This window comes from Ursus maritimus, unplaced genomic scaffold (genome assembly GCF_017311325.1).
Source record: "Ursus maritimus isolate PB19 unplaced genomic scaffold, ASM1731132v1 scaffold_2, whole genome shotgun sequence".
NCBI lineage: Eukaryota > Metazoa > Chordata > Mammalia > Carnivora > Ursidae > Ursus > Ursus maritimus.
This window is the reverse complement of record NW_024424452.1, coordinates 45,970,707-45,985,503: the sequence shown is the minus strand read 5'-3', so window position 1 is coordinate 45,985,503 and position 14,797 is coordinate 45,970,707. Positions and strand designations below refer to the sequence as shown.

General features: G+C 44.9%; 1 protein-coding gene across 3 annotated transcripts in view; it reads right to left on the bottom strand.

Moving 5' to 3' along the window:
• Positions 1-14,797, bottom strand: part of DDR2 (discoidin domain receptor tyrosine kinase 2) — a 183,765-nt gene that overhangs the window by 97,392 nt on the left and 71,576 nt on the right. Inside the window, exon 1 of one of the 3 annotated variants that reach the window (XM_040635971.1) lies at positions 12,270-12,443. The exons of the other annotated variants lie outside the window; for them this stretch is intronic. The gene's annotated coding sequence lies outside the window, so the exon portion shown is untranslated. Of the gene's footprint in view, positions 1-12,269; positions 12,444-14,797 lie in introns of those variants that run through there. 3 annotated transcript variants of the gene reach the window in all.

The following is a 14,797-nucleotide window of genomic DNA, read 5'->3' as shown; positions in this document are numbered from 1 at the left end:
TGTGTATCTGTGTGTATTTATTCCACATATATGGCTTGCAAACCTCCCAGTACCCACACAACATGAATTTACATATAATCCTCTTTGGGTGGTTGATCGTTGGTTGGCTGAATCATTTCAAGACTGTTCTGCCCACATAAGCAAAATCAGTCCACTGGGAAACGTATCATCTATTTCTGAATACCTCTCTTTCTTCTTCTTCTTCTTCTCCTTCTTCTTCTTCTTCTTCTTCTTCTTCTCTCTTCTCTCTTCTCTCATCTCTCTTCTTCTTCTTTTCTTCTTCCTCTTCTTCCTCTTCTTCTTCTTCTTCTTTTCAAGTAGGCTCCACACCCATCATGGAGCCCAATGCGGGGCTTGAACTCACCACCCTGAGATCAAGACCTGAGCTGAGATTAAGAGTCAGACGCTTAATCAACTGAGCCAGCCAGGCACCCCTCGGAACCTCTCTTAAACTGCTATAAAATCTCTTATTCACAGAGACTCTCAGAGGTTTACATAACCAAACCCATAACTTTGGGCCTTAGAGAACCCACGGCTCCTCAAAAGTGAGTCCTGTTCCTTGTGCTCCTTAAGAAGTCCAAATGAAGAACTGATGGTGTTAGATGGGAAGAAAGAAACCACAATAACACATTACACTACGTTCTTGGCATTTGGCTTCAGGTGCACAGAGTAGAGTTCTCATGGTGTTGAGGTATATTATTTACAACAATCAATGTAGCAATTCTTTTGGCTTGCAGAGTTCTTTATAATAAAATAGGAAGGTATTTTGTCATCTCTTGTCAAACAGAAGGCTGGAAGGAAGAGAGGGCAGGTTCTCCCCATTAAATAGAACAGAAAAAGTTAAGTGATGTAGACTCAGAATCAAAGACTTACAACTGGAAGAAGTCATTCATCCAAGGCCATGCCACAAGTGAATACTGGTCCTGGTACCTAAATGTGGGCCTCCTGACTCTAAGTCTAGAGCTTTTTTGCAAAATAAAGCCACACAGAGACCTATTTTGTGGTCTCTTTCTCTATTCTCGATTGTGTTCCTTTGATTTATGTGCCTACTCTTCTGCCAGTACCACGCAGTCTTGACTACTATAGCTATATAAGTCTTCAAATAGGACAGACTGATTCCTCCTACTTTATTCTTCTTTTTAAAAAATTTTCTAGTTATTATCATTCCTTGCCATTTTCATCTAAATTTTAGAATAATCTACTCTATATTCGCTTTTAAAAACTGTTAAAAATTTGATAGAAGTTGTGTGAAACCTGTATGTCCTTTGGAGAGAATTGGCATCTAAGCTATACTGAGTTTTCTAATCCATGAACATAGTATGCCTCTCCATTTATTTAATTCTCCTTTTGATTTCTTTCCTCATGCTTTATAAATGTCAGCATACAAGTTCTGTGCAAGCTTTATTCGATTTACACTTCAGTGTTTCTGAGTGATTATAAATGGTATTGTCTTAGGGACAAAGTATTTGGTCTTTCACAATTGAGTGTACTGTTAACTGTAGACTTTTATAAATGCTTTGAATCAAGTTGACGTTACTCCCTTCTACTCCTAACCTGCTGAAAGTTCTTACCATGAGGGGTTTTGCTATTTCTACATCAATTAATATGATCATATGATTTTTCACATTGAACCAACCTTGCATACCTGGAGTAAATCCCACTTGGTCATAGCATGCAATTCTTTTTATACATTGTTGAATTCTATTTGCTAATATTTTGTTGAGGATTTTAACATCTATTAATGCAGCCGCTCCTGCTTCCTTTTGGTTAATATTTGCATAAAATAACCTTTTTCATCCTTTTTCTTTCAGGATGTCTGTATCATTGCATTTGAAGTGAATTTCTTATAGACAGCATATAGTTGAGTCATGTTTTTAGAGCACTTTGCTTTCTTTGTTATGTCTTAGATTCAAAGCAGTTAAAATATCAGCAATGTGTGAAACATGTTTTTCAAAATATGTGTTTCAATCTAATGTATTAGTTTGTCTAATCCTTAACATAATATCCTCAAAACCTTCAAAATATACCTATTTTACAAATTAGAAAACTGAGATACATTTGCCTACGTTAATACATCCAGGCATCAGTGGAGTTGGAATTTAAACACAATCTGGCTCCAGTGTGCTTGCTTACACCCACTATGCTTCACCAGCCTGGGTTAGCCAGCAAGCATGCTACCTAGTTCTTGCCCCTGGTGTTGTTTGGCACAGGCTGTAAATATTCTAACAAGTCCACCTGCTCACCAGGGTGAGAAGTAAAGTTCCAGTTCACTGGCTAGACCTTTGGCCTGATAGTTCTTACAACCATGCATGCCAGTCATAACTGACTGCTGTTGGTGTGGGACAGGCAGGGGGAAATAGTGCTCTCCTTATGATCCCAGAGGGCCTGAGATGCAGGGGCCAAAATCATTGGCAGATGAAGTGCCTTGGGGAGAGTCCCTAGGCAATTAAAAGAGGAGAAGCATCCTTAAGCCTGAGCCAACAAAGCAGCAGTGTCCAGCTCAAGTGAGGCCCACAAGATAAACACTGACCCTCCCTACCCTCCACCCTCACTGTGGATAAAACACAGGGCAGCACCCTGGGTCTGATCCAAAGCAGACACACAGACACATCAGGGACCTCATGAGGTTATAGCTCAAGGCTATTCTGAATATGGCAAGAGTTCCCTGAATGTTCCAGAGAGGACCCGAAATTAATTTTCCTCCCTTGAAATGAAGCAGCTAATAAGATGACTCAGGGCAGAGAAACAGAGTTCTGCACACAAGTCATGGCTCCCTTCAGCTGTGAACATCCCTGGGCTGGGAACATTCACCCTCCTACCACCCCCATTATCCACGCAGGGTCTCCTGGGATTTGGGTGGGCTCGAATGGCTTGATTAATAAAAATAGAAGGATAAAGTGATCTGGTAAGTGACCCCTGTCACCACAGAGAGGAGAGGACCTGAGGAACCAGAATAAAGAAAAGCAACAAAGACTCTCAATCAATTGACAGTTGTAAACTGTATAAATCAATCAACCAAACTGCAGTTAATAAAGACCATATAGATGAGATTTTAGCATGGGCCCCTGGAAACCTTTTGCCTTCATCAAGGCTGAGCACAGTACACATTAGACAGCCTATGCTACTGCTGTGTGGCAGTAATCTACTTCAGAAAAGCTAGAAAATGGATCCAGAAAAGTTAAGACCCTTCCTCAAGGTCATCCAGCACATTGGGGAAGCAGAGCTCAGTCTTTTTTTTTTTTTTTTTTAAAGATTTTATTTATTTATTTGACAGAGATAGAGACAGCCAGCGAGAGAGGGAACACAAGCAGGGGGAGTGGGAGAGGAAGAAGCAGGCTCATAGCTGAAGAGCCTGATGTGGGGCTCGATCCCAGAACGCCGGGATCACGCCCTGAGCCGAAGGCAGGCGCTTAACCGCTGTGCCACCCAGGCGCCCCAAGCAGAGCTCAGTCTTAAAGTCTGGTTTCTATCCAGACCTTTTGGCTCCAGAGCAATGTTCTCTCCATTCTACCACACTCCATCACAGAAGCAGATTCCAATGCTCGCATCTGTAAGGATGCAGCGCTCCTCCCACAAAAGAAGCCAGACTGACTTCCCTGAGAATAGCCAGCAAGTCTCTGACTGAACCAAGAACAGGACTTGAGTTTTCTTAGAAATGTCTAGCTCTATAATTTTAATTTTTAATTTTGTGTTGATAGAAAAAGACTGGAATGTGTTCAAGTTGACAGGATGATGAGTAAATTTCTCTCCCCCAGAAAGGGAACCTTTTCTAAGGTTGGGTTGTATTATTTTTACACTATTTTTTCAAAAGAGTCCGTTTTCCCCAGTGTCATTCTAATTACGTCTGAGGCCAATGAACTGAGGCCTTCGGCAAGAAAGAAATTAGCTAAGTGTTGCTCTTGTTAAAAACACGCCTGAGCATTGCAGGAAGCATCATGACAACATTTTACCCAAGTCTTTGATTTAAAAATAGGATGTCCATCTGTATCTTTGAGAATTTTTGTGTTTCTCATTCCATGTCAAATTACCCCAAGACCTCTCCGTTACCCACAGGTCTCCAGGACTCTCAGACTCCATGGAGCTCCCCTCACCAAAGCCAAGCTGGAGACCAGTGGCTGGGGCAGTGTCTTCACCTCACTGGTCTTTGAACATAACCTACCTGGTTATCTGAGAGACTGTCATAGAAATTGTACCAGTGCTTGCTGGGGGATGGATTTACAGGGAGATGAGAGGTCACACCTGGAGGGCAGACGGTTTTGTGGGGAACATGTTCTGAGCAGCAGCCTGGACATTCCTTTCTCGTGCCTCAGTCACTCAGTCTGTGACCCCTACACTCCATCATCTACAAAAGAGGTGTTTGGGTTGGACAGTCTCTAAGGTTCCTCCCAATCCTAACTTTCTGTAAGCCTAGGTCCCTAATGCTAAATCCCAGAGGGTTTGTTTATTTGAGAGAGGTTGACACACCAAGTAGGATGGGCCTTTAGCCACCAAGCATTAATAATAGCTTTTTAATGAGTGTTTACTATGTGTCATGTACTATTTTTAAGGTTCTATATATATTGCTCAATTTAAGGCCCACAACAACTCTATGAGGTATCATCAATTTGCATCTGAGTAAACTAAGGCTCAGAGAAATTAGTTAACCTGCCCAAGGTCACACAACTAGTAGGTAGCAGAGCTGACTCATGAACTCAGCCTGTTTGGCTTCAAAGCCATGTGCTGAAGGGCTATTTTATATGGAAAGATCCGTGTGCAGAATTCAGTGTCTCCCCAGTGAGTGACCTTTACTGACTTCAGGTTTCACCAAAGTCACTTCCCCTGTCCCTATAAGTTGCCCAAACTCTTCATCATCTCCCTTCTATAAAATTTTTTAAAAAAATAAAAAGCTTTTGCCCAAGGCCCAGCACGGAGGTATAAACAATATGAAATGACAGAGGTGATGAACAGCATATCTCGAGATGCCGGCCTAAAGCTGAGAGAATAAAGATAATATCCAGGAAGTAGTTTTCAGAAGTAGGACACCTTCTGGGAGCCCTGAAATCATTGACTTCCCCAAAATTCAGAAGCCCCATGTTAGCTTCTGCCTGGTTCCCAGAGCAGAAGCTGCCTGGGAGGTGCTGTTCAGCCCCAAGATGCTAAATAGAAAGACTGTGTGGATGAATCATCCAAGCTGGAGAGTATAGAAAAGTCAGGAAGGAAGGAACCGGCTATAAGACTTCCCTGGGATACTCCCACCTGTCCCTGTAGGAAGCTCCTCTGTGTTTCCTCTGTCTCCCTGGGTTGCCCATGACAATGAGAAACCCACTGAGAAAAGAGCTTAGGAGCCTGCAAAGATCAACTGCCATATATCCATGAATAGACCCTCACAAAGAGTAACCAGACAATGAGGAGCCGTCAACAAATAGAATATTAATAGACTACCAACTATATATGCAAGGCAATCTGGAGATAGAAAGTTCTTGCCATTTTGTTCAAATCCACCATAGTAAACAACGCAGAGTTGGAAATAGAAAACCCACAATAAATTTGAAGTTTTCAAACCAGTAACAGTAGAATTGGGAAGTGGCTCCCCAGGGGTTAGAAAGCATCCTGTCTGGATCCTTGGGGAAGAAAAGAAAAAGGCAAACATTTGAGGGAAGGGGAATCTCTACCCTCAGCCCGTCATGAGCTTGGATCTCAACTGAACGATTATCATTCTTCCTGTACTCCTGGGAACCAGCTCATAGCATCCAGAACTGGAGCTAACCCAAACTGGCCGTGTCTCTGGGATAATATTGTTTTTGGTTCCCTCTCCGTGATTGGCCAAACCCCCTTGAGCACAGAGGAAACACTGTTTCCTTTTGACCAAATTAAACCCTTCTATTTCTCACAGGAAAGGAGGGATTTTTCCCATTGTGCAGGAAAGAGAGAGCTGGGGTCAGGGCACCCCGGGGAATGGCGGGATGGAGAACACATGAGTTAAGGGCACAGGCTTCGGTTCCAGCTGCAGCTCCCTGCTTTCCAGCTCTGACCTGGCACGTGACTTAACCCTACTGGGACTCCCCATGTCATCTGCAAAAGGCAGTTGATAATCCTTACCTCCTAGGATTTTTGAAACTCCAGGGACTCTCACAAACATTGCACATAATGTACCTGGTATTGTACTTAGCACATAGTAGGTTCTTAAAAATTAGTAACCATTATTACTGTTGTTTCCAAAATATAGGAGGCAATAATGAGATTTTCTACGTGACCAGCCAATTTTGGCTAAATAAGCTAAATAAGCTTTTCCTTTCGTTTATTCAACAAACATTAGCTGAGAACCTACTATGTTTCTGAGTAAGTTAGGTTTTGGGGACAGAGAGATAAATGACACACTTTCCCAGCTGTAAGGATTTCACAGGCTAGCAAGGAGAAAGTATTATATAAGCTCTTAAGAATAGTGGTGTTATAAGTGTTATAGAGGAAAGTGCTGTGTGAGCAATGAGGAAGGAGCAATTAATTAACTTGGCTGGAAGCAGCATAGGGTGAGTCAGGACAGAATTACTGGTCTGAGCTGTTCTGCCCATTTCTGCGTGTGACTTGGACCATGTGATCAGGAGTAAGGCATGAGGAGTACTTCATGAGCCTTTAGGCCAAATAAATGAGTATTAGAAAGCATTCCTGACTGCTCACTTGCACCTAGGCCTGTTTGTGCACACGCACACACACACACTCCAATGCACTAGAATGTATAGCATTCCAACATACACGAACACATATACATTCCAACTCACTCACCCAAACATACACATACATATTCCAACTCATGTGCCCCCCACACACACACACTACCCAACTTTATCGAACACATACATTCGACTTAATCATGCTCACACATTCCAGTTGCTGCCCAGATGGTGGTGTTCCACCTGTCTCTCTCTCCCTCTGTCCTGCTTAGAGAAAACCCCAGGGGCCACCTCCTCACCCCCTTGCAGTGCCAGCACGGCACACAGGGCCCTCCGTGATCTTGCCTCTCCCGAACTCTCTAGCCCCACCTCCATACCACTCTTACCCACATAGTGACTACTATGTGCAAGTCTTTGGGCCAGCCACATTCTCTTTGAAATTCCTGTGTCTGTATGGCTCCCTAAACACCCCAGACTTTCTCTAGCCTCCAGGCCTCTTCCCATCGGTCCGTTCCTTCTGACAGGTATACGTACCACCAACATGACACGATCACCAGCTTTCTCCCTCCCACTGTCATCGCCCCACAGAACTGACCTCGTGCCTCTGGGGCCCCACCCAACCTGCCATGGGAGCTGCACCAGCGACAGAATCCCTTCCTTCCAGGGCGCCTTGGTGGCACAGCGGTTAAAGCGTCTGCCTTCGGCTCAGGGCGTGATCCTGGCGTTGCGGGATCGAGCCCCACATCAGGCTCCTCCGCTATGAGCCTGTTTCTTCCTCTCCCACTCCCCCTGCTTGTGTTCCCTCTCTCGCTGGCTGTCTCTATCTCTGTCAAATAAATAAATAAAATCGTAAAAAAAAAAAAAAAGAATCCCTTCCTTCCAGTCCTTGTTCACCTGCCCCGTGCCCACTAGCCTGTGATCTCTGTACCAGGCACTCTCATGTCCCTGGACCATGAGAAGCTCTCAGGAAGTACGTGCAGAATGAAGCCATGTTTCTGCCTGGTTCCCAACCGTGAAAATGGTTTGCACCCTTTACCCTTCCCCATTCAAGTGGTTCGAGAAAGGAAACTCTACACAGGTCTCCAACATTGATATTAGCTTTATCAACAACAATTACAATGTAATTAGCAAATGATAAATAAGTTTTGTACAGTGCTCTGCACCACTCAGACTTCTGACGGAACTGTGAGTTCAAAACAAAAGGGATAAGGAGTACTTCATGAGCCTTTAGGCCAAGTAGATGAGTATTCGTGGAAAGCATTCCTCACAGAGACAGAAAGTACAATGATGGTAGCCAGGGACTGGGCAGAGGGGGAAATGGGGAGTTCCTGCTTAATGGGTGTAGAGTTTCAGCTTTCCGAGATGAAAAGAACTACGGAAATAGATGGTGGTAATGGCTGCATATTATGAATACAGTTGACCCTTGAACAACATGGTTTTGAACTGCATGGGTCCACTTAAATACGGATGGTTTTCCATAAAGATGGTATAATACTGTAAATGTATTTTCTCTTCCTTATGATTTTCTTAATAACATTTCCTTTTCTCTAGCTGACCTTCTTGTAAACATACAGTATGCAATACAATACATATAACATACAAAATATATTAATCGACCCTTATGTTAGGGCTTCTGGTCAACAGAAGGCTATTAGCAGTTAAGATTTTGGGGAGTCAAAAGCTACACACAGATTTTTGACTGCACAAGGGGTCAATGTCCCTAGCCCTTGTATTGCTCAAGGGTCAACAGTGTATTTAATATAACTAAATTATATCCTTAAAAATGGTTAACACAGTATTTTTATATGGATTTTATCACAATTTAAAAAATGGAGGAAAAGAGATTTGTTGGTGAAACAGTACAGTAAAGGGATAGCCCATTCTCACCAAAAGATAAACATCGCACTTTACCTTGTTCATCGAATACCTATGAAAGTGAGTTATTAATTCCTAGCAGGCACATCCCTGTTGCTCCTTCATTCATTCTTCAGTGTCTTTACCAAGCATCTAACATGTTCCAGGTTCCATGTTAAATGCTGGATACCCTATCACTGAATTAAGGGTCTATGAATTACCAGAGCACACTGAATCCTGTGACAGAAACGGCCAGAACACAGCGATTGAGAATGAGAAGGGTCTCTGCAGGTGGGGGCCTGCAGAAGAGGGGAGAAGGGGGGCTCCTGAGAAGATGACAGCCCAGACCTGAAGGATGCGTCACCAGGAGAAAGGTCAGATGAAGCTGGGTGCTCCTGGCAAATAAAACAGTCTGCGAGAAAGTCCTACGCCGAAAAGACTTTGGCTGGTTCAAACCAAAAAGAACCCCAAGTGGCTGGACTGAAGATGACCAGAGTCGGGGGAGAGCGCCACACCACACAGAACTTCACAACCCTGTGCTGTGGACTGAATTGTGCCCTCCCGCCCCCGCAAAAAAATGCATATGTTGAAGCCCTAGCTTCTGTGACTGTATCTGGAGACAGGGCTTTTAAGGCGGTAATTAATGTTAAATGAGGTCGTAAGGGCGGGGGGCAGATCCTATAAGATTCATGTTCTTACAAGAAGAGAAACCAGAGAGCTCTCTTGCTCTCCCTCTGTGCCATGTGGGGCCATGGCAAGAAGGCGGCCAGCCATCTGCAGCCAGGAAGCTGGCTCTCCCCAAGAGCGAACCCTGCCGGACCTTAATCTTGGACCTTCTAGCTTTCAGAACTATGAGGAAGTAAATTTCAGTTGTGTGAGCCACGTAGTCCATGGCACTTTGTTACAGTGGCCCAAGCTGACGCGTGCACCATGGTAAGAGGTTTGAGTTTTATACAAAGGAAATCAATGAAAAAGTTTAAGCAAGGGAGTGACATCAACTAATTTATTTTTTATGGGCATTGCGTTTGCTGGCACTGGGGAGAAAGGGGGGGAGGGACCCCCCCAAGGGGAGTCGCAGTCAAGAGGCAGGTTGTGATGGCAGCCTGAACCAGGACAATGGCCCTGGCGAGGGTGGGAGCTGGGCAGACCTGAGGTATGCTCTGGAGTGCAAAACACACCTTGCCGATGGCTCATGGATGGGAAGAGGAATCATCAAAGATGCCTGCGCCCTGTGGCTTGACTGGCCAAGTAGATGTGTCGCCATTGACCAAGTTTGGGAAGAACAGGGCAAAGGGTTTCAGGAAAAGTCAATTCAGTATGGGACACACCACGCTTAAAATACCTATGAGTCATCCAAGAGGAAATATCAAGAGTTCTGATTGTTATCTGCGTCTGGAGCTCAAGGGAGAGGTGGGGCTAGAGACAGAAAGTTAAGAGACAGAAGCATATGGACAGCCCGTGAAGTCTGAGACAGCGGAATCACATAGTGTATTTGAGTAACGAAGAAGAGAAAGGGGCCAGAACCCTGAGTGAGGCCCTTTCTACTCCAGCACACTGCCTCTTTTTGCTCAGATTTATCAATGGGGACAAACAGGTAAATAGGTAGAATATATAAGATAAAATGGGCATAGCATAGTCCCCTGGTTAAAGCCCCAGAGTTTGTCTTTTGTTTCTTAAAGTAGAGTACTATAGAGGAAAAAATGAAGAGAAATCTGAATTATTGAGAATACTTGTAAAATGAATTCTAGTTTAATCAAGGCTTGTGGGGGCTTTTTTTTTAAAAAGTAAAGCAACCCCCGTCTCTCTGATAATGATAGATGACTGATAGATAAACAGATAGATAGATAATCTGCTGCCCACACATAAATAAAAATTCAAACTCCATAAATCTAAAATGCCTCATATTTTCATCTTTAAGAAGTCATGAGAGAGACAAAAAAAGCCAGAGTTGCCCTAACATTAGTTCTTTCCTCTCCCAAGACTTAGTAAGCATTGGTGTCACCATTAAATTTTCCAGTCAAGAGAAATAGTTTCTAGAGGAGTCAAAGGAGTTCTTCAGTGCTCTGGACCCAGTGCTATCTCTGTGACATGAAGTCACACAGTTTGTGGGGAATACAGGCAGGGTAACGCTCCCATATCCATCCTGGACCAGGGACTACCAGCTCCTAAAAGGTGCCCTGGAGAGGCTCCTTCCGTGTACAAACTTTTTAATGATGTATTAATTTTCTTTAAAAGGTAGGGTAGGGGAAAGAATCTGGAAGTATGTTTTGGTTGATTATAATATCTACAAAATTAATGTCTTTATATCTAATTACAGAACTAAAATGGACAATTAGAGCCCGTAATTAAAGGATGCACATAACAATGAAATTACAGTGTGCAATGAGTCGGGAAAAATCCTAATTATACTCTGAGAACCTGAACCCCCTGGCACTGCCTCACACTGCTATTTTCATCACAGAAACCATCTACATGAGCTCATCTCAGGTTCTCAGCGTCTCTAAGTGGATCTCTTTCATAGAGACAGAGGGTCCCTGGGAACGTGCTTCTGGGCACATTTCCCTGAGACCAGCCAGCATAGTCCACCCTTATCAGAAAGACTGGTACACTGGAAAATCTCTCTCTCTCTCATGATTAGGATAATGGGAAGCTGTTCTCTGGACAGTTTTGAAAAATGACTCTTTCACCATCACACAATGGGTAGGGATTTGCCTAAGTAAGTCTTTTCAATTTCATCATCAGAACATTGAGTCAATTAATTAAGAAATAAGAGAGTATATGTGAATCTGTACATATGTGGGTGTGTGTATATAGTTTCGTATGTATACGCATCTGTGTGTATCTATACACGTGTATAGTTTAGTGCATATGCAGGTGTATACGCATCTGTATTTATACACGTGTAGAGTTTCGTGCACACACACACATGTATACGCATCTGTGTGTATCTATACACGTGAATAGTTTAGTGTACACACACGTGTATACACATCTGTGTGTATCTAAAAACACACAGTTTTTAGGGAGACTGAGGAAAGACAAGTACAGCATGTATCACATACTCCGTGTAGATCCGGCCAGGAGTGTGTGGACTACTTTGCAAACAACAATCCAGGAACATAACAGACAACGAGAATTAGAAAAGCCAAAGTCAAGGTACAAGAGAGAAAACGTGGAGGAACATGAGGCCGGAGGGTCTACCTGGATGGAACGCTGGTACAACGTCGGGGACTTTTATAAGCGCCGCATGGGCATTGACTCAAGAAGCCGCATCACAACTGTGGGAGACGGACACGACTCTTCTGTAGATGACATAGCTATAGCACAGAGTGGGTAATCACTTGCCCTAACTCGCCCAGCTGAGAAGTGGCAGAGTCCGGGTTAGAACCCCAGCATCTGGCTGCAGAGCCCAGCAGTGAGCCGCTGAAGGCTTCTGAACAGCAGGGGGACACCACAAGGTCTATCCGGAGCATGTGCTCTGGTAGCTCTGGAAAGGATGGGCCAACACGGAGGGAAGAATGCAATAGGGAGGTTGTCAGGGGAAAAGTGTCCCAGGCAGTCTGGGCTTTGGGGGCAGCAAATAACCAGAGGGAAGAAACATAAGGGATTACAGAGGGCGGGGCTAAGGGACCAGCAGGTGTGATTGGAAAGGTAAGTCAAAGATGACTAAGTTTTTGACCTAAATGGAAAAAAAAAAAAGGAATTGTGATAAAATTATCAGAGACAGGAAAAGGAAGGAAGGATATAATGGAATTGTTAAAATCTTACATAGATGCTGTGCTTTTGAAATGCCTGCGGGGTTTCCAGGACGAGGTGTCCATCGGGCAGCTGGAGATTCAAGACGAGAGCTTGGACAAAAGGTCAGGCTAGAGAGTTCACTGGAGACAGGTCTCCAAAGAGGGGAGACCCAGGCCAGGGGCCGCCTGAGACAGCCAAGGGAGGGGACTCAGAGGAGAGGAAAAGAAGGTTAAAAAAAAAAAGGCATGACCCCAAACAGGAAAGGCGTTAACAATCAATCATCGTCTACCAGAGGCTCCCACACCCCAACCCACGCTCACCCCCTACTTCCGCATTCATAACCCACACCATTGGGAAATGATAACCTTCAGTAAGGACTAAAGACATGACCATTTTTCCAGCTATGGACAGGGTAAGCCGTGGGGAGGAAAGGCGTAGCCCCCGGAGCACGATGGCACTGGAATCACGCTGTGTGTGACCGATGGCGGCTGCACTTGGCAGTAAGCACCGCGGAATGCATAGAATTGTGGAATTGCTACGTTGTACACCTGAAACTCACATAACATCGAGTGTCAGCTATTCTTCAGTTAAAAAAAAACAAAGATCTGATCATTATTGCGCTTTATTTTTTTTATTATAATAATATTTTTTATTATATTATGTTAGTCACCATACAGTACATCCCTGGTTTTTGATGTAAAGCTTCATGATTCATTAGTTCCGTATAACACCCAGGGCACCATGCAATATGTGCCCTCCTTACTAACCATCACCAGCCTATCCCATTCCCCCACCCCCCTCCCCTCTGAAGCCCTCAGAGTCCATTATTGCGCTTTGAAATGGCTTAACTGGAAGCTCTGACAGGACAGCCATAGTGTCTGTCCTGTGGGCTACTCAATCCTAGAAGCCTCCAGCTTAGCCTGGCGCTGACTAAATTACGTCCTGAGTAATGAGGGAATGGACAGGGGACTGGAGGGACTTCACTGGTGAGAATTCAGTAGTAGGAACTCATTCCCAGTCCAGTGCTGCTTCCACCACGCCCCACCGCCACCCCTTCCCCCAGACCACCGCCCGCAGTCTCTCAGGGCAGCCCCCACAAGATGCCTTCACATGTCCCAGAGCATGTGTGAGTGCTGACAGCGAGCAGAGGCCAGGCCACAGTCACTTTCCCCCAGCAGACCACACCCCTAATTTACTGTGAACCTCCTGGCCCGCGAAGAAAAGATCAAATCCAGCATTTCAACCACCATAACAAGCATAGAATGTTTACCAGGGCCAAAGGGAAAAAGCATCATCCCACCCTCTGGTCCCACAGAACTTGTACCAGAATCAAATCTCTGAAATTAATGTTCCGGCTCCTCGGCTAACATAACCACTTGCTCTGGCAAATCAGAGAGGAGCCACTTACCCTTCCAGACCGCGTGAGCCTCTAAGTATCACCAGCAGACAGACACAGCTCAGGGTTTGTAGCTGGTCAGAGTCAGAGGTGGCCGCAAAGCTGAACTCAGTCATTATCATCAGAAGTGTTGGGGCTGATATTAGCCACGAGGTCAATGCCCAGGAGGAAACTGGCAGGGCAGCAGACTATGGAGGCCATAGTCTTTGATCTATCTACTTGGCAAGGCTCTAGTCCCCAGCTATTCAAACACCAATCTAGGTGTTCCTGTGAAGTTGTTTTTGTAGATGTGACTACAGTGCGTAATCAGTCGACTTTATGGAAGAGATTATCCTGGATAATCTGGATGGAGCCAATTCGAGCCATTGAAAGGCCACAAAGGCAGAGCTGAGACTCCCCTGCAGAAAAAGTTCCACCAGGGACAGCAACTTCAGCCCATCCCCAAGACCCCAGCCTGCCCTCCCTGGTGGCCCTGCGGGTTGGGGACATGCCCAGGAAGCCCCTATGGTCACCTACGCCAATTTCTTGCGATCACCCTCTTGACCTGTATCTCTTGCTGGGTCTGCTTCTCTGGTTGAACCCTGAATGATACAATGCAGGACGGCCCCTGAAAAGATGTATCCGGTCAGTGACTATCTGAGCGTTCACTGGGTGCCACGCCCTGTTCTAGATGGTGGCGATGGAAGAGACTAGAACAAAGATAGGTGGGGGGCTGCCGCGTGAGTGCCAGACCTCCGGCTTCACCAGGGGCTCTTCCCACAGCATCTGAAACCCTGTCTTTAGGGACACAGAGACAGACACAGGGAGGAAGTCTCCGGGATGACAGAGGCAGGGGTTGGAGCGACCGCAGGAGCCCCCGGAGGGAGAAGAGGAGAGGAAGGATGCTTCCCCAGAAACTTCCAAGGGAGCCTGACCCTGCCGACATCAAGATTTGGGCCTTCTAGTCTCCAGAACAGTGAGACAATAGATTACTCTTGTCTCGAGCCACCCAGTTTGTGGGAATTTGTGAAGGCAGCCCTAGGAAAGTAATAAAAATAGTCAAATCCATTCATTCTTTTTTTCAGAAGTATTTGTCCCATAAATCACAGACTAAGTAAGGTCTGATGTGTCATCTGACATTCTCATGTTAGACTTGACCCGGGTTTCCGCAGGTCAGAGATTT